Here is a 21,820-nt window from a genome sequence, read left to right as displayed (position 1 = left end):
TATTAGGACACAGATACATTATCCATTCATATACATGTAAAAACATTCTGAGAGTCATACATAGTTGTTGTCCTAAACTATACATATAACGAGCATAATAGGAACACAATTACCATAAACATATCAGCCATAAAAATCCACATATACATCAATACATTTGCACATGGAAATCAAGGGAACTAATTTCTCATTAATGAACACAATAGACCAACTGAAGATGGGACTACCATGTTCCACCCGACCATAGAATGGTTGAGCCAAATTTCTATTTAGCCATTCACCCTCGTGCCATATTCCAAGTATGAATGTGGGAATCAAAACAAAAGAACCAACGAGGGCATATCGAGGCTAAACCACCTCAAACTTATCAATAGAAACCAGGCTTTACTGTAATCCATCCCAGATCACTGCGCCAACAAATGAACACATCATAAAAGGTTTTACTGTGATCTCCACGAGATCACTAGGCCAAGCAAGCATGGATGCCACTAGATTTCTCCACCTACACGTAAGGAATTTTTCTGTCTCGTAGTCTCTCAAGTTTTACTACAATCCAAACCCATATCACTAGGCCCTCAACCAAGACCCACTCTCCATGCTTTAACTCATATTCCAAACATGGGATTACTAGGCACAATGGAAAGAAATTCACCTCTTGGATTTACCGTATACTATTCCATTCACTGGAAAGGATTCCTAGGCCCACTGAGGCAAAAATATCCTCACTTTACCTCAACCCATAATGTGGCTGAGGGCTCAGTAGATGAGTGGTTTTACCATGATCCACAGTCCAGTTCAAGGATCACTAGACCATGTGCTCTATCATTCAGAGATCCACCCCACACAAATTCTAATTCTTCCATTAATCCATCTCAACCAAATCATGGGAACCCCATCACACAATGGCTATCTCACTAGGCTCAGAACAAGCACATGCAATACCATGCATGCCAAATATAGCAAGGAAAATACACATGCAGGTCAATACCTGCAATGAAGCTTGTTGTAGCTATTTGATCCCGCCTTTCCATGTTTGATCTTTGTTTCCTCTTTCCTTTTTTGACTTTCCTGCTCCAATGCCAACATTTATCAAAGAAACTCTAAGTGTCGAGGAATATCAGAGAGAGAGAATAATGACAAACCTCCAAAACGAAACTCACAAAACGTTCCCAATTGATCTTCAGAATACTTTTTATAAATGAGGCCTCTATTTTATTCATTTTCCATCATTTTCCTTCAATTTCCTCCTCACATGAAACCTATGACCTTTCACCTTCCTTTTCCCCTAATTTCCATTATTTTTCCAAAAATTCCATTTTGCGTTTCTAAAGCCTTAGCCATTGCCATTGCCAATTTCCTTAGCCATAAATAACCAAATGAACACCCCCTAGGATGTCTTGCCCAAAATTCATCTTGGAATAAGTGTCCCATCAATCGTGGCTATTGTTTTTTAAATTTTATTATATGGAATTTTCACCATGGTTATTACAACTCCCATCCCTAGAGATAAATCATCTTAGTTGGGAAAAGAAGTCAAGGAAGATATGAGAGGAACCTGAGGCAATTGAGAAGGGAGAGAAAGAAGATAAATTTATTGGACATGACATTGTTAAGAGAAGGCACGATATTGTTAGTAGGGTGTTCTTGAGCTTGATGGAGCTAGTGGAGTCCCTAAGTTAGACTTGTGGAGTATGTGAGTTCTAGGATGGACTTGTACATCCTTGATGCCTTGGATAGACCTTGTTAGGTCACTGTCAACAGCTGCTCTAGAAATGGAACTCGCATGAGGGGAGATTTGGACATAATTTTCATTCGCAATGGTCGGGACGAGTGGTCTTGTTCTTTGTGAATTTCCTTGTGAGCCCCAACTAAAATAGATAAGGATTTCAACTTGATGTTTTAAGAGTATTAGTTGCAGAAGTATGATTCCACTCTAAAATGATGCTATGGATGATAACATGCACTCATTGTAGAGGATTGTAAGGAAATAGTTTAATAATTTCGTAAAATAACCTGTATGTGACTGGATGTCTATGCAAAAGAAATTGGGATATGAATGAATGTGTTAATAAAAGTTTTATGATTCATTATTAAAGGTTGATGTGAAATGTTAGTGAGTTAGCAATACAAACAAGAAATATTTAGAACCGATTAATCTTATGTAATCGATGGAAGTCAAAATATGAAACATAATATATATTTATAATTGTAATTTGTAGTTGGATGAGAAGTAGGACGAGGTGTTGAACTAGGCCTCACTTATCCATTGGAAAACACAAATAATAGTAATAGAAGAAATTATTTATCTAGTTGACAACGAAATCAGAAAAAATTGATGGATAAGTCATAGCGGACTAGATTGGTCCTTGGCCAACTGAATGGGACAAGTAGCGAGGGGCGGTGATGGGTCATGTTGTTAAAATCTACACAAATAAGACAGACCCTCGGAAGGTCCATTCTAAAACATTTATAAGTATCACATTAGAGAATAATTTTCAAAAGGGTAGAGCTTAGGTTTTCATTTAAGTATATAAGAAACATTATATTTGAACTTGAGTTATCAACAGTACATTGTTCATGAATGTAAGTATACAGGATAATATTGTACAATTAAATATATCCATGTTACCATGCCATCTACCTAGGAAGATCGAAGAACAACAAGAATTACATAAGATTATTTTTTTAAAATAAAATATCATTCACAAATTCTATGTAACCCATCAAGTAAAAATATAACTAGTTATAATGAAAACCAACAATGTTTTACAAATGGAATAATTACTTATAACCAAATATCATAAGTGATAATTTTCTAACAAGAATGCTATGTTTTTATACCATGAATGGTTGCAACCAAGCCAATGAACTAAAACCAAGAAATTAATTTCTTATAAGAATCCTCATGTAAATTTTCCATTGTTTCACTTAATTAAATCACTTCTTAAAATAAAAATAAAAAAAAAAAAAAACTATTAAATGATAAAAACACGGTTTGTAAGCTCTGTAGATACATTTTCATGCACATTTATTCCTCAAAAAATCATAATGGGAAGTTTGAGGTGGATGAGCACAATGGGATAGCCCATTAAGGAAGAAAAACTTTACAGTTATCTATGAACCTTTTATGGCCATTAGGCCTCAAACAAACCCTAGCTGAACTCCAAGGAAAAATGAAAATACATTTAGATGTCGGAAACCCTAGAAACATAATTACCGAACAAATGAGAAAATTACCTAGTACCCGTTTTTTTGAGGTAGCAAAAAATCACCCGAGTTTGAAAAGTGGTGATTCAGGATACATGTTTTTTTAAGCATATTTTTGACACTTTAAAATTTCTTATCTATGAAGTATGAACAATATTTTCTTTAAATGTTAGTGATTTTCAAGTTGATTTTGAAAAGCGTTGATGTAGCATCAACACATTTTTTAGAGGGCTTATTTTTTACACTTTAATTTTTTTAAATATCAAGTATGAATTTTTTTTTAAATGTTAGTGATTTTCTTTTTGATTTTGAAAAGTGTTGGTGCAACATCAAACCTTTTTTGTTTAGAAGCCTTTTTTTTACACTTAAATTTTCTAATGTATTAAGTGTGGATATTTTTTTTAAATGTTGGTGATTTTCATGTTGGTAATAAAACATAAAATTAAAATAAAAAAACATGGAAAAAAAAACACAAAATTAAGTTGTAGAAATAAAAAAGTATTAAACAAAAATTAAATTAAAAAAATATATATATCAAAAAATAAATTTAAAAATGGAAAATATTTCAAGAAAACATGTAATCTACAGAAAAATAAATTAAAAAAAAACATCTAAAACAATCATTTATTAAGTTAAAAATAAAAAAAAAAAACCGCATAATAAAAAAAATGTTAAATTAAAAATATTTTTAAAATTTTCAATTTAAAAATAAAAAATAAAAAACAAAAAATAAATACCCCAAGAAAAACCAAAAATAAAAAATCCCGTGCCTACTGGCCCACACCCGTAGATCAACCCGCACAGGGTGGCAGGGTTGATTCCCAGAATCGGCCCTACCACCCATGGCCATGTTTTTCTAGTTTTTATAAAATAAAAGTTTAATTTCATTTATTTATTTATTTATTATTTAGTTTTTATTTTATTTTATCTTTTTAACTTAAAAAAAAATGTTTTTTTTTTTTTTGTTATTTTTAATTTTTTTTCTTAAATTATGTCTAATTTTGAAATATTTTCCCCATTTTTTTTTGTTTCTTTGTTTGTTTTTCTTTTTTAACATTTTTTATTATTACAAGTTAATTTTTATTTTTGTTTACATATTTATAGTGTTTTTTTTTTTCCTTTTTTATATTTTTTTTGTATTTTTTTTATGTTTTACTACTTGTTATTATTTAAAAAAAAAAATTGTGTTTTTTTATTGTTTTTGTTTTTTTTTCAATATTCGATTTTTTTTTCTTTTGCATTTTTCATTTTTATTATTTTGTCTTTTTTATTTATTTATTTTTTTCTGTAGGGTCTTTGTCGATACTCGTCTAGCAACTTCATCCCAATATGTGCAATTTGATAGTTGATTTTAAAAATTTTGTTGATGTATCAAGTTGTCTTGGGCTAAGATTTTAAAATTGCTATATATTTAACATTCTAAATATAAATTACTCTTGGTATAATAACTTTTTCATTCAGGTGGTCATTTTTAAAGTTTTCTAGTCATAAAATTTTCCCATAATGTCATGCTTGAAATATTTTGAAAACTTAAGGTTTTTTGTAATCATAATCTTTGGCTTTAATTCCATGGTTGAAAATTTGTCAAGATTATAATGTTTTTCTAAGTCATGATATTTTTTCTTTAATGTTATTGTTGAAAATAGTTATATGTATTTTTTGTTTAGCACCATGCGTGAAAATTGTTGGAATTTTAAGCTTTTTCAAGGATATGATATTTGAAATTTAATGTCATGCCTAAAAACTATTGGAATTGTAAGTCTTTTCAAAGATGTGATATTTTATCTTTAATATCATGCTTGAAAGTCGTTGGAAATTTAGATTTTTTCAGAGTCATGATATTCCGGGATGAAAATTTACCACAAAATCAAATAATATTCACAATCTAATCTTAAGGTCTCTAAAAAGTAAAAAAAAAAACAATTTAACAAATGCAAAAAAATCTAACGGTTCAAACCGTGGAAAAAATCTTTGCATGGTGAGCTCACTAGTTGGTAATGAAATCTAATGTCGCAGAGATCAAAATGAAAATAGGTTGTAGATAGAGCGAGTGGAACTAGTTACACTGAAAACCTGCTTCATGAAACAATTTGTTACATGTAACTTCACTTATGAAATCTCAAGCGAAGATTACCCTCCAAAATTTCCACACGAGTCTAGTCAATGTTTGTTCCACATACAACAAGACCTTCCCTCTATTGTCACCTTCGGTAATAGCCCTAGGATTATGGTTACTAAGGTTAGTGACTACAATAATTCAACCTAGGGGAATAGTCATAGATGAGACATACATGCAAGGGTAGAGTAACAAAACTCAATCCCCTTGAAATCTCCTCAACATGGTTCATTGGAGGTTTACTTTCAAGTGATCCCAAGTACCTTTTAGCACCATTGAAATACATGTAAATCATTGCATCATAGTCAATGAAGTAAGTACAATCACTTCACCAGGTCTGATAATATCTTGTGTTTGACTCCTTTGTAAGGGGAGCTTCCCAGAGCAAACTTGAAATAATTGGATTTATCTCCCTATCACAAGATTGTAGTTTTTTTTCTGTAGCTTTGGAAATTTTACTCACTTCCCTATTCGAAATCCCTACAATGTAATCTACTGTAGGTGGAAAATATCCCTAAGAATAAAACCTTCTAGGTTGATTTTAATTAACGTTGATTTTAGGAGTTGTTATTTACTCAAAGTTGTTGGATGTGAAACTGCTGAAATTATAACTTGACACAAATCCTAATGCAATCGAGAATGAAAATATATTCTTTTTGTTTCAATGAAAAATCTATGTGAATTACGAGAGAGCCTTTCACTTTTTCAACTGAAATATTAACACAAACTCTAACCCCACTATATTCATTTTCCTAAAATGTAGCAACCCAATTTCGAATTACCCAACATTGAAAAACAAATTCAAATTTCATATTCCCAAATAAAACAAAAATCAAGAAACTTCTCTTTTTATAAAATTAATCAAAAATTTTGGAAAAATGAAACAGGAAACCAATAATCACTAAGAATGAATTCTCTCTAATTGAATGTTATAAATCTTCTTGTAGTAACAAATTCAGTTCATGAACACTTCAACAAATAGAAAGAAAAATGACTTTTCATTTCAGAACGAGCATAAGAAGTATTTTCATAAACATGCAAATCATTCACTTTGCTATTCAAAATAAAATTTTGCAAAAGAGAAAGTTTGACTTAAAATGTGATCTAATCGACAAAAGAAAGACAGACAATCAACTCAACAAGACCAACAAATCTCTTTTTGATATCTCAACCATTCATGAGACAAGGCTCAACCTTAATTTGCAAAAACAAGATCAATCACAATAAAAAACTAAAAAAACATTCAGTTAGACTCACAAAAACTCACAGGAACTTCATACAGGTGTAAAACAAGAGGGAAAAAAAAAATTTTGGTTTGAAGAGGAAATAACTAAGTTTCTAAAAAATTCTAGGTATGTGTTTAGTCTCTAGAGAAAACTAGTGAGCATAAGTTGTGTTATTGGAAGGTAAATATGCAAAAGTGTGCATTGTGCCTAAAGTACAAGTGTGAACAATAGGGAAATTAAGAAAAAATAAAAAATAAATAAAATCTAGCCCAAAATCTAAATTCACAAAATTTCCAAACACTCAAACAAGGCTTTTGTAGCAGGTTAAAAACATCAAGCAAGGAAAGCTAAAGGAGAGTGATACAGATCCCCAACAGAGTCTCCAAATCCCTCTTGTGGAAAACAGAGATCTCCCTAGTCTTCAAGGAACCCTAGTAACAAAAATACAAAAATTTCTACCTTTCTCTAGACTGTAATTAACTGAAAGCAAATATAATGATAGAGGCATCGTACCATTTAAACGAAATGATTGATGAAGCCCCTTTCAAAGCTTTTGTCCATTTTCTCCTCAATGCTTTAGAGTCCCTCTCATCTCTTCCCACATATTCTCCATATCATCCTGAAAAATGTGTGCATAGACAAATACAAACAAGTGATCAAAGCATTCAACATATAATCAAAGAGAAAAATGGACTAATTAACCAATTATATATCATAAATTAATCAATATGTAATAAAAAACCATGTAGGTGATCAAGGAATCCTACAAATTAGATCAACAAAGATGTAATTGAGAAAGAAAAATTGATTTTATATTAATAAACTAGACAAAATCCTTACAACCATATAGCCTTGATGTTGTAGGTTCCTTCTACAATCTCCAGCCATCTCCCTTGCAAGAAAATCCTTCCAACCTAATTTCAATAGCATAAACCTACTTCCAACGGTACTGCCCCAATCCTCAAACCTCTAGTAGCTTTATAGGCCAAGAATGGGAAGCTATGGATCCATTCTCCAAGGGATGAGATCCACTATTATTAGAATAGGGGTTCCACAGAGGAATCGGATTTTCTCCATGATGGGAGGGATCACGGCTAAATAAACACCCATTCGAAGTTTGTTGGTTGGGATAGATGCTACCAACAATGCTTCTAAACTTTACTTTTTATTTTTAAATTTGCTGATTCATGTTCGTAGGTCATAGTGTAAGGAAATGCATACTTATGCGCATCTTTTAATGGTCTTCCCTACGTATGCGTAGAAATTAGCTAGGAAACTACGAAGTTACCCAAAACAAGGTTTTTGTACCATGGAATCCAATAATTCCATTTTCTTTGGAATGATTTAGCTTATAAATTTTCACGGTAATGTTCTTGGGACACATTTGTGGAGAGTGAAAGATCCAAACCAATGGTCATTTGCCTAATGCGACAAATTGACGTGTAAAAAAAGTGATGTGTGGAATGATAATAGTAGTAACAGTTATTAGATAAAAATAAAATTAGGGGAATGTTAGAAGTGGTATCATAGTTGAAGGGTTCAACATTGTGACATGTTTAAAGGAAAAAAGAATTAAGAACTTTTCTATGAGTACATGAAAAAAATTTCATTATGTGAGTCAAGCTATTAATTAACTTATTTTTCAGACTAGCCTTAACTACAAGAAATAATATGTAAGATAAGCAACTAGATGTGTGAAAAGACTAAGTATCAAAATATGAATTATATTTCGTGACCATGGGAGAGAAAATATAAAAAACAAAAACAAAAACAAAAACAAAAAATCACAGTATCTCACAATAAACAAGTATAGGGGTAAATGAGGCATATCTGGGTGTAAGTTAAGAATCAAGTATTACACTTCTAAACAATTATAATATCAAATGGCTATGCTCGAGGAAAATACAAGTGTTGTATCAAAAAAAAACGTAGGAATTAGAAAGGAAAATAAAAGGTTCAACACCCCTATATTACGTAAAAGAAGATATATGATGTATTGAGGATATAGATCACTTAGGAGTATAAAATAATTGAATGAATATGAGTCAATTCTAGGTGATTGGTGGGAACAGGTGGAATCCTTCACCAAATCAAGTAGTAATGATTGCTAGGGTAGACATTGACAGTGATGACAATAAAAGATAAAAATCTATATGACAGTAGCATACTTTAGATAAAAATAATTCCAATACAGTGACACCGATTTTATCATTGTTGGAAAAAGTGTCCAAACGGACAAGTGAATTAATGAGCTTTTCACTTAAAATTTTTCTTAAGGAGACAAGGACTCAAATAGAAAAACCAACAAATAAAAATGGTTACCCCAGTAGAGAAAATGGCACAAACTGAGAGTATGGAACATTGTATTAGTCAAGTAGTTGAGAACTATGGTAGAATGACTAGATAAAAGTTTGATTAACGACCATCGAATTGGAGATAAGCTGTGAAATAATAAAGTAAGAAATAAAAATTGAGATCTTTAAGATGATAATTGTATGTGGGTTATCCTTCGACATCAGAATAGATATGAAAGCAGATCAACAAAGACCTGTAGATATTTAAAATAATACATATACATACACACACACACACACACACCACACACACACACACAGATATATATATATATATATATATATATATATATATATATATATATATATATATATATATATATATATATATATATATATATATATATATATATATATATATATATCCACTTTACATCAAATTAATAGAAAAAGTACACTTCTAGAATATAAAAATTGCAAGGGCCCCTAACATATAGAAAAGGAATCTAAACTATCTTATTCTTGGAGTTCTTTTACCTTGTAGATGTTGAGGGCTTAATAATTTTATGATTTATGGACTTGCAAAACTAAATTATTGAATGGTTCGTTTTGACTGCCTCATAAATGAGAGGGCTAAGTATGATTGAAAATAGGTTAATAAAGAATTTGATTGACTAAAATTATTTTTAATTGTAGTTCTCATATAAAGATTTCAGATAAATTGATATAATAGGGAAAATTAGTAAAAATTGAAGAAAAATTATATGTTACGATGAAACAAAAGAGGTAAAAAAAAACAGAATATAGTTCCTTGCACGTATGATGTTTTCCTTTTAACCAATGATAAGCTGGAAGGAGAACGTAAGAAGATATATATATGTTTGTTTGTTCGTGTGTGTGTGTTTGTGTGTGTTAGGTACATGTGATAATGAACATGCATAGTAAATACTTCTAAGAGGACATTGTTTTAACAATGGATAATGGGTATATGTAGAATGCTATCAGAAATCGGCAAGTAGTCACGTAAAGTAAAAGAAATATGTGTGGCATATAATTTTATGAAAAATAAAGTTGTGATAAGGATAGTAGTGGCACAAATGCTATTTATGCTTGTTCAGGTGTTGGCATGGAAGGTGCAGGATGCTACCAGTTAGTGTCATTCCAAATAAGTACCTTAAGAAACTTTAATATGACTTTCATAAATACAAGTAAAGATTAATCAAGTGATTAATTAGAATGAACACATGTTTACAAGTTAGTATATTAATAAAACATCATGTTAAGCAAACCAATAGTCATGGAAAATATAGAACAGAAAAAGATGAAAAACTCCAAGAAGAGAGTCAAGATGAACTCATGAGTGAGCCATGTCAAGGAAGTAATGTTGTCTGATTTGGTGAGAGGAACATCATGTTACCATTCATTGATTTTATAAGTTGTATTATTTAGTCATCGTGGTGATTTCATTTAATAGCACCTTGTGCTTTTAAGCCTTGATTGTACTGAGAAAGATGAGAGGGGAAGGATGAAACTAAGGAATTTAATTAAAAAAACAAAACAAAACTAATCTACACTTCTACAAGTAACTAACATGGACATAACTACGCTTCCTTGAATAAAGGAAACAGATAATATTTGGAGCGAACAAGGTAAGTTGAAGCAACCATCCTAGAAATTGGTAGTATTATGTTATGGAATATTTGATTTATGAGGTTTTCTAAAGAATAGATGATTGGTTATAAGCTAACATTTGGATTTCTACTTAAAACATTAAAAGAAAGGGATGATGATAATAATTATGATGATGATCATTAAATAATCTGAGGAAGATAAGTTAGGAAAAGCGAGGGATGAAGAACTAGGTGTTGAGCTAGGGTTTGATGCTAGTAACCATGGCGGATTGAGGTGAAGGGAGTTTGGCTCCCTACTACACTCAAATAGTTGTGAATAGAAGCAAGGAAAAGGATCTGTACAGCTTCAAAAAACTAACGGAGGTGATAACTAAGGACACCAATACAGGAAATATCAAGAATCATGAATAGGGAGGAAATCATGAGGAAGATAGAAGGGAGAAGAGGAAAGAGGGTAGTAGTCAGAAAGATGCACCCCAAAGGGTGACAAGGATCTGCAAACCCAAGACGACCATCACTCCTAGGGTCATTTTGATTGACCCAGTGCTAAAGGTACACAGAGACCACATGACAGAACATGTGATCATATGAAAATTTATAGGGATCTGGCTGACGGAGAAAGCTTTAAATGCATGGATAAGAAACCACTAGAAACCCAAAGGGGAAATAAACCTACACCTTGGATCCAAGGTCTTCCTTATGGTGGTGTTCACAAGCTTAGAAGATAAAGACAGAGTGTTCAAGGGAGGACCATACTTCGATGTTGCTGCAGGACTTTACATGCTACCATGGGTGATAAATTTTGTCACAGAATGAGAAATGTTCAACTCAGTACTTATATGGATAAGACTATACTCCCTTTCTTTAGATTATTGGCTGCCAAATTCTTTGAAATCCACTGGCACTAAAATAGGTCATTTTATTAAGATATCAGATGTGGAATTAAGAGGAAAATATACTTCTTTTGCTCGAATTTGTGTGGAAATGGACTTGCCTGGAGCACTCTGAGACGAGATCATCTTAGAATTTTATGATGAAGAATGGGCGCAGATGGTAGACTATGACCACGTACCATTTAGATGCCATAAATTCCATGAACACAGGAACCTTTATAGAGACTACCCATCAAATAAAGTGGATAACAACAAAAAAAACCACAACAAGTAAACATCCTAAGGGTTTCACCAAGGTAGCGGGAAAGGGGAAAAGAGGAAAACAAAATCAAAAGAAAACCAACGAGGACGGACAAAAAAGCCACAACAATTTCAAAATCTTAGAAGAAGACACAGGAAATAAAGGGAAAAACCAGGATTCAAAAACTAAAACTAATGAGAAGGATAGGGACACTAGTATGGAGGACATACCAGAGAACAACCAGCCACAAGATGATACATCAAGAATAATGGAGCTTAACAAGGACCATGAGATGACTCCAAGTGAGGCAGGAATGGAGGACTATGAACTACAGGAGATTCTTGAGAAGGAAAACTTGGATCTGGAAATTTTTTTGGAAAAGGGTATTACCAAAGGAGTTGACTCCCTCTCAAAGGAAGAGTTTAATAGGCTTCAGTAGATCTTCCTATGGCGCTCACAGACGAAGAATTATAGAGTCAAAAGAAACCATGATAGCTAGGAAAATAAAGGGATGAAGATAATGGAAGAAAAACAGGGACAATCCTCCAAGAACCAGGGTAGGAAAAGAGGAAGGAAAAAACAAAATGAATTGCTGACAAAATGTTGAAAACTCATGATCAACTCAGGTAAGATGAAAGATCTCACCAGCTACTCTTTTACAAAGCCATCTTAACGAAGTTTACAAAATGGAATATAAAGGGTCTAGGAAGTAAAAGGAAACAAAGAAATCTTATCAGTAGAATAAGAGAAGAAAACCTCGACATGGTGTTCATTCAGGAAACTAACTGCTCGATGGATAAAATCAAAGGAGTCCAAAGTAATTGGTTAATCATGTTTGATTATCTAGAAGTGAAGGCAGATAGCTTGGCAGGTGGGATTCTAATGCTCTAGAATCCCCAAAAACTTAGCATCTTGGATGCTGGAGCATCCAGGAACTATCTTTCAATGCTAATATAGCATGTGGGTGATAAGGAAAACTACATGATGAAAAATGTTTACAGGCCTCAAACTCTAGAAGACAAACTCAAGCTTCTCACCTCCCTTGAGGAGCTCAGAGGAAGACATCATGATCTACCTTGGATTCTGGCAGGAGATCTCAATATGATCAAATCTCTCACAAAGAAGAAAGGTGGCACTAGAACACTAGGAAGAGACTCTACTGCCTTTTAGAACTTCATTGATAACATGAGATTAGTGGATGTTGAAACAATAAATGGCATCTTCACCTGGAACAACAAAAGAAGAGGGGCTTCTCAAGTTGCCTCTAAACTAGATAGATTCCTAATCTCAGAGAACCTTTTTTTCACAGGCCCTGACATGTCAGTTGTGATCCTTCCATTTGGAGGATCAGACCACTGGCCTATCCAGCTTGAAGCCACTTTTATTGGCTCACCGAGGAGCAAACCTTTCATATTTGAAAATTTCTGGCTTTCTCACCCTAACTTCACTAGCAACATTGAGGAATGGTGGATGGAAAAGTTTCCTTGTCATGGCACTAAAATGTATATGCTACAACAAAGAATTAAACACAACAAAATCAAACTCAAAGATTGGAACAAAAAATAGTTTGGTAACATTTTCAAAGCCAAGAAAGAACTTGTACATCAAATCCACGGGATCAATCAGATTATGATCACAGATGGCTTCAAAAAGGAAAGAAATTCACAATCTATTGTTCTTAAGAAGGAATGGGATGATAGGTGCAGGAAATAGGAGATTTTCTGGAGACAGAAATCAAGATTTCAATGAAATAAAGAGGGGGAAAGAAACAAAAAATTCTTTCACAAGTCAACTCTAAGTCACAGGTCACATAACAGAATTTTGAAACTCAGAGATTCTCATGGAAAAGAGCTAGTCACCCACAAAGAAATGGACTCTCTCCTAGTGCAACACTTCCTTAACATCACAACGGAGCCGCTCTTAGACATGATAGAGTTTATTAAGAAATTCACAAGGTACATCCCCAAGATTGTAACGAGGGAAGACAATCATAATCTCAATTGACCAGTACCTAAAGATGAGGTCAGAGAAGTTATCAACGAGATGCAAAATGGGAATGCCCCTGGCCCAGATGGCTTTAATGTAGATTTTTTCAAAGCCTGCTGGAAAAAAATCAGACAAGACATCTTGGAGGCAGTGGAAGACTCAAGCAGATCCAAATCGGTCCTAAAGGCTCTCAATGCCTCCTTCGCTGCGTTAATTCTGAAGCAATAAAAATCCATCACACCAGATAAATTTAGACCCATAGCTTTATGTAATGTGGTGTACAATATTATTTCTAGAGTGATCACTAACAGACTCAAGCCACTCGTTCCATCTCTCATATCTGAGAAGAAAACTAGTTATGTGGAAGGAAGACAGATTCTCAACAATATCATACAAGCACATGAGAGGGTCAACTCCTTGAAAAGCAACAAGCAAGCTAGAATGGTCATACAGCTTGAACTAGAAAAAGCATATGACAAGCTAAGCATGTCTTATATCAAAGAAATGTTGAAAGCTTATGGTTTTGACCACAATTGGATCAAATGGGTCATGGCCCTGGTTTCATCAGCCAGTTTCTCAATCTTGCTTAATGGTTCACCCTCAAGCACCTTCACACCTTCTAGGGGATTAAGACAAGGTGATCCACTCTCCCCCTTCCTCTTTGTGCTCATGATGGAAGGACTAGGAAGAGGGATAAAAATGGCAAGTGCTGAGGGAAGAATCTAGGGTTTAAAATTCACCACAGATGACGAGGTATCAACTCACCAACAATTTGTGAATGACACTATGCTGCAGGGAATTCCCACGGTCAAGGAAGCCAAAGATTTTAAACAAATCCTGAATGAATTTGCCATGGAAGCTGGTACATAGGTAAGCCTGGAAAAATCTAAATTTTTCTTTTTAACACTGACTTTGCTAGTCAAAGAAACCTCACAAGAATTCTATGGTTTCAAAGGGATCAATTAGCCTCCAAATACTTTGGTATCCCCCTCACAAAGAAACCCTTATGTAGGGATGATCCGGATTTAAACAGGAATGAAAAAAATTACATAGATAACCATATACACAAAGATGCAACGGAAATAATACTTCATTTCATTAATTGAAAATACTAAAATATGCTTACAACTAGAAATGGAAATAAACCAGCTAGGGCGATGGTAGCTTATCTCTGAGAAGAGATGTGGTGGCTACATGCCTCTGAACTGTTCTGAATTGTGTTACAATGAGGCTCGAAGGCCTATTTATTGTTCAGAGGCAATGGAAAACCCTTCACATTCCAAAACCTAACCCTAGAAGATGAAACGCCAAATTGTGGGCCCCGTTTTTGGGTAAGTTGGTACATCAACTTCCCGGGTTTTTGAATTGGTCGTGTTATCTCTATTTGGCGTACATGATAGCCCATTGGAAAGATCTCTCTGAGCACTACGATGGAAAAGACGATTTTTTGACAAAAAAATCGTTGGCGGTAGATTCCCAAAAAACATCGTTTAGGGCCTCAAAATAGCTCCGGAAGTTTAGGACCTGAAAAACTACTAAAAATAGTAAATTGCGCTATAATTAAGGAAACTGAAAAACTGAAAGGGATAGTTGTGGGGGTCCAGATGGGATAGGTGGGTGGCCACCAACATCCACCTAGATCATTCCTCACCCCTTAGGAAGCAATGGTCCCCATTGCATTGAGTTCCTCCCTGAGATGAGGAAGCTTCTGCTGAGCTGGGTCTCTGGTGAGTTGTTCTGCAATCTTTGATGTGTCCAGAAATGGTGGGAAGCATGGTCGACGATAGTGCACATTGAACACTTGGTGCAAGTGAAGGAATGGAGGAATGTTGTGCTTCCAAGCATTGTTTCCCATAGCCTTGGTACTAGTGTAAGAACCATGTCGGAGTGGTCTGAGTTTCTGATGGGTTCTGGTAAGGCGTTCTTTCTGCAGATGTAACCAAACTTTGTTGCCCACCTGAAACTTGTGTGGTACCCTGTGGGTGAGGAGAATTTGTTCCTGTGTTCTGTCATGACTGTATCCCTTTGCTGCTGCTGTTGTGTGGAGGAACCCTTTGCGGGGGTCATGGATGTAGCAATGATCTTCCCCTTACTTAGGGAGCGAACCAGACAGAAAATGAATTTCCTAGTCTGGGAGATGAGCTTGCTTCCTTTCTTGGCAGTGATCAAAGAGGTGGCGGTAGGTGGGGCTACCTCCGGTGTGGGAGATGGCTGTTAACAAACTTCATATAAAATAAGGAAGTGGACATGCAGATCTTTAAATTTAGTAGGGGACCTTGTGCTTACAAAATCTGTCCTACAAGCCATACCTATCTTCATGATGTTAGCCCTGCCTACCCCTAAAGGAGTTCTGTAGAAGATCAAGAATATGCAAAGATATTTTCTTTGGGGAAAATGGGAGGAGAAAATGAAATGGGCATTGGTAGCCTGGGATAAGCTTTGCAAACCTAAAACCCATGGAGGTCTGAGGCTTCATGACCTCAAAACCCTTAGCAGAGTCTTAGGTGAAAAACTCTAGTGGAGATTGCTAAAGGAATCAGCATCCCCTTGGGCGAAGATTTGGAAACAAAAATATGCACAAAATTGGCAGGAGAGGGATCTTATTTGAATGTCAGGGCTTATCAAGGGCTCCCACATCTGGAATCATTCTTGGGAAAATAGAAGCATTATCTAGTAGCATAGTTTCTGGGAGATCTAGGATGGCAGTTTGGCAAGATTTTGGGAGGATAACCAGTATCAAGAACCAAACTTGTTTAGGGAAGAACTAACTAATCTTAAGAATGACACCGACAACAAAGGTTTATATCTGGTTAAGGATTTCTAGAATCAGGATAGGAGCAATGACAAATGGAGAAATTGGAAGGATCTAGGCTACAAGGAAGAGAGCCCTTTGAAAGCTGAGGCAAACTCTCTGGCTATGGATTTGGAATAGAGGAAGATTTTGGTTTCAAATTCGTTTGATCAACTAAGATGGGGAAGGAACATAGAAGGCAACTTTAAACTCAAAGAAGCCAAGCAGATAGACATAGGGTGTGATTATCAGTACCAAATGGGGTCTAGAAGAACCTTTGGCAGGACCTACATTGGATGAAAATAAATATCTTCATATGGTTGGTTCAACAAAAGAAAATTCTAACTTGGGATAAAATTTTAAAGAAAGGTTTTATCGGCCCATCCAAATTCTATATGTTTGGTACATAGGAGGAGACGATGGAACACCTACTCAACCTTTGCCCTTTCACCTCTACCTTGTGGGATTGGGTGGCCTCAGTTTTTAGACAAACTAACAGGGATCTCCTCAACAATGTCAACACTCTGAGTATGTGGAGAAGAAACTTCTCGAGCAATGAGCTCATAAAAAATGCTTACACTCTGGCTCCAAGCTTCCTAATCTGGAATGTCTAGAAAGAAAGAAATGGTAGGATTTTCAAAAGCAAAACTAAATCAACCCAAAATATTATTGCACAGATCTTGAGGTAATCTATTGAAGCCATGTTAGGTGGACCTATTAAGGCATCGACTCAGGCCCAAGACGATAGTATAATGCTGCAATCGGGTCTCCAATCGCTTGTTCCCCTAAGCACACACAAGGATGTAATACAAATAAATGTTGATAAAGTTTTTTTGGCGACCTCCACCGCATGGTTTCTTGAAAGTCAACATATATGGAGCCTCTAAGGGTAACCCAGGGATGGCTAGATTTGGTAGAGTTATTAGAGATGAGCAGGGGTGTATAAAGGAAATCTTTCGTAGTCATCTCGGTAGAGCCACAAACAACATGGCAGAGCTCATGGCCTTAGAGCAGGGCCTAGAAATACTGATTAAGACAAATTCTCATAATGCCATTATTGATGCTGACTCAGAATTGGTTATTAAAGTTGCCAAGCAGCTCTGCAACGGTAAAGCACCTTAAAAGGTTTCCACACAGTGGTGACTTTTGTAGGTATTTTAGTGTATACATTCCCACCTATAAACCCTGAGACCAGCCAGACTCGTACATGTGTGAAAAGAAAATATGCTAGCTGATTGTCTGGAAAATGAAGGAGTGGAATGCAAAGACAGTTACAAAAGATATGAGTAGGTTTCAACACCATTGGGAAAATTGCGGGAGGATTGTCAAAGACAGGCGGACAAAGACATGGAAGAACTCCATGCAACCAGGACTGAACATGAGGGGAGACGAGAGGATACTAGAGAAAGTGGAAGTGAAAGCCTTTCGTAGGCAAAGAAAGAAGAAAATGGCGCGAAAACAAGCTCTCCATAGGAGAAAAGCTCTGGATAGACAACAGGAACCTTCGTTGGGTACTGACCATGGATCACAACTGCTTACGCAATCGAATGGATTTAGGGTGGAAAAATAAGGAGGATAACCACCTTTTCGGACTCGCAACTTTATAGATTGGTGGTTTATATTACTTTTCGGGTTCGATTAGAAAATTAAAGGATGTGCAAATTTCTGCTCTGATATCATGGAGAAGCGTCACATCTTTCGAGGCCGGATCATACAGGTATTGGGCTCAAAAAGTGCTCGTAACTTAAGTGTCAAGACGGACCCGAACTTTAATTAAACTTTTGCTCTCTCTCTTTTTTCGAGTCTATGTTCTAGTTATTAGGGTTGCTTGTTATCTTTCTGATAGTTTTTATGACCATCGGTTTTGTACGCCTCCCTAATGGGTTTTTTTAAGCCTCCCATTGAGGGTTTCAAGTCATATGTGTTTGTTATAGCCAGTTAACTATAAAAAAACTATGTTAACATGTTCTGGTCTGTTGTGGGGAAAAATGCCTATGCAGGACGATCCTATCCACCTAAGGTGTGACAGTGCCTTAGCAACAAACGAATACAGCTACACTGGTTTCTTCCTTTATGAAATTTGAAACAAGAGAGATAAATAGACTTACCGGTGTCTTCCGTTTGTCCCTCGATCCAATCTCCCTTCTCTTTGGGTGTTCACAGCTACTTTCCTTCTTGCTTATCCAGCTACAACTTCCTGCAAGACCACAAGAGAATAGCTACTTGCGACAAGAGAAGAACACTACACAAAGACATATGTTCACATTCATAACTAGTTCAGGATTAGAAATAAACCAAATACACTAATACATTTATACATCAAAATACATCAACATATAGGAGAAACCAAGATAGCTTTATTGATGAATAACAAGGTTCAGGAAGAGATACGACCCAAAGGGCTCCAATCCAGCATCTCCTTCCCAGCAAATGGAATTCCTATCTTCAGCCCCTTCAAGGCATTAAGCACCCAATGATTCCAGTCTCAAACCAACAGCAATTCTTTGCAATAATAAAATTCCAGCCTCTAGATCTCATGGAGGAGAGATCCATATATAGATGTTTGGAGAGAGGATGAGTCAGCTTGAGATCTGACTAGTGTCCTCTCCCTCTATCAGTTCTTGAGTCCACTTGGAGGTTCTTGCTTCCACTTGGAGATTTGGAACCTCTTACTCATCACCAGTCGAATTCCCTGAGGCAAGTGTCATTTTGGAAGCTTTCTGGGTTCTGACACCTTGAGGAATGAGTCTGCCACTTGTCCAATCTCGCTCAGCGCAGGTAGCCAGTGGAGCCATTGACATTCAGCGCAGATGGTCAGTGGAGCAGTTGACATGATCCTGAATTGACTTGTTTTTGAGCAGTTTCAGGTGGAGAACTTTTGTGAATTGTTGTGGTTTGTTAGCGTTGTTCCTCTAGGGGTAGGAACAACATGTTTAGGGACTTTGGATCCCTTAGATTATGGACATTTCTTGCTCAATGCTGTAAGGCACAAAAATGTCTATAACAGTTGCCCCCTAAAGTATGAGGCTGTTTATCGGGTGAAATGCTTTATCAGGGGGATCCGAAGTTCATCCAATGTTGGGAGGAGACCTGTAATACAATACAATACAATACATTATTTTTCATACTGCTTTCATGATCTAGCAGAGGCAGGCATTCCCATGCTCAGCTTTATAAATACATTTTTCTGTACATAGAACAGACAATCGTCTAATGATAGACTGATAATTTTGATGAAATTATCATCCTTTGAGTAGGATGATTATCTGCTACAATGATGTACATGTCAATGTCTTTATCTTTCCTGAATATATATCGCAGCTCGGATGGATGAGACTAGATCCGGGGTCTTCAAACTCGTTCGATCTTCACTCTAAGTACAAGTCGATCCATGTGAGAATTATTCTGAAGTCGAACATGGAAAGACATCGCTTGATTACCGGTCAATGATGTAAACCGTTAACAAGCGCGAGAGGAATCAGCGATAATGATAATGATCCTCAAGGTACTGCAGTACAATTCGCGTGGTGTGAATAAAGGGCTTGGCATCGAACACCATGCAAAATCTTCTGGTCGAAGGTCATTGATGTATACCTATCGCCGGAAGTGAGAAACTTGCCATTGTGGCATGCAAGCTTCAAAGTACTGAAGGGGGTTTTCCTAGATCAACGTCTTGGATAATGAGCTGATGTCGACAAGAAGCGATCCGTTACAGGAGGGCCTTAATGAATCCCACATCAATGACACGAAATGGAGCTAATGATTTTAATGGAGGTGAAAACGATCTGTGACATATGATTCAGGGTGGCGGTCATGAATGGATGAAGGATAATGTATGGCAGTGGATGGGACACGGTTGACTCTTTCTGAACGACTTCTCTTGAACATATGGTGACACTGATGCGATGGATCAGTAGCATTACCCCAAATATGGATGGTATGGCGAGACCATGGATGTGACCGGTGAATGAAACAACCCAACCCGATTGTGGTACGGAGGAAAAGTGTCATGTTCAAGAGCGACTTGCTACCATCAAAGTTTTCTTTAGTTTCTCCCAATTTTTCCCTAGTCATTGCTGACCAGTACCTCTTTATTTTTGTCAAGCTTGAGGAGGATAACATATGCTTGTTCTATAACCTACCCTTCGGGCAAGCCCATCACTATGTTTTAACGAGCTTAGCGATAGTGAAACTCGTTCTCGTCTAAAGACAAGTTTGTCACTATTTAATAATTTTAACGAGTCTAACGACAAGGATAACTCGGTCCTTTTCATTTTTAGAGAGTCTGAAAAGGTACATAAAGTCAACTCCAAAATTCCTTTTTCGTCATCTAATCCCTTAAGTCCGAAAAAGTATAAAAAAATACAGAAGGGATGAGTTTTCGATAGTTTTAACGAGCCGAATAAAACAAGCGCTCGATATTTTTGTGCAATAATCCCTCAGGCCAAAAAGATTAAAATCTAGAGGAGGGATAGCTCTTCCGGTCGCTTTAACGAGCAGGAAGGCCAAAACTCGGCAATCTTTTCATATTTTACGAGTCAGTTGAAAAGAGCTTAAAGAAGACTAGTCTTTTGAGGAACGAGTGATAAACAGGGTTAGCAGTTGATTCCAGGTACAGGTTGGAATTTTCCAATCACGACAGTGTCACAAGGATGGCTAGGTGAAATCACTCTTCGCAGCTGTTCCTCAAAATGGGTAAACAATCATATGGAGGTGAACGATCGGCCAAATGAAATGTGGAGGTGACAGGTGCAAACACGACCAAGGCTGTAATGGCTGATGATATTACATTCACGGTGGTTATTTACCGGGTAGGTTAATTTTTTATTTCAAAATGAGCTTAAACACTGGAGGAAACTCTTGCTCATTGCTTATGTTTATTTTTTAACGAGCATGAAGTCCGCGTTAAAACTGTTCGGATCTTGCGTTTATTTTTTAATGAGCATGAACTTTATGCTAAAACTGCTCGATTACCCAGTCATATGATATGAGTGTCTCATCAAGATTCTATTTTTTATGGAGCTTCATCTCACTAAGCTTTGCTCCGGATCCTTTCTTTATGCAAGTTTGGAAATGACTAATCCTACGAGTTTAAAGGGTTAGAGGTCCTAAAAATTTAAAAAATAAATAGCCGCCCCTTGCTTTCACTCCAAAAGGTTTGCATGCCCCCAGGTATAAAACAAAGTTTCAAGGTTACCTCTACTTCTCTTCCGCCAAAACATTTGTTTTAACGAGAGAGGCTTACCTCTTTCAGGTTACCCAAAGGTTGTCTTGTTAGTAGTTTAAACAAAACACTTCCTCGGCAATGTCTACCGAAATAGACAAAGGTGGGTGAAAAATATTTTATTTCACTCACATAACTTTGACCAAAGAATCTTATTCTAGAATAACCCTCTTCCTAGACGGACGAGGTACAGACTAGTCATATTCTCCCG

The sequence above is a fragment of the Pinus tabuliformis genome, chromosome Q (assembly GCF_031772625.1).
Source record: "Pinus tabuliformis cultivar Carrire ecotype Pingquan chromosome Q, CPIR1, whole genome shotgun sequence".
NCBI classification, from domain to species: Eukaryota; Viridiplantae; Streptophyta; class Pinopsida; order Pinales; family Pinaceae; genus Pinus; species Pinus tabuliformis.
Note: the sequence above shows the minus strand (reverse complement) of the source record.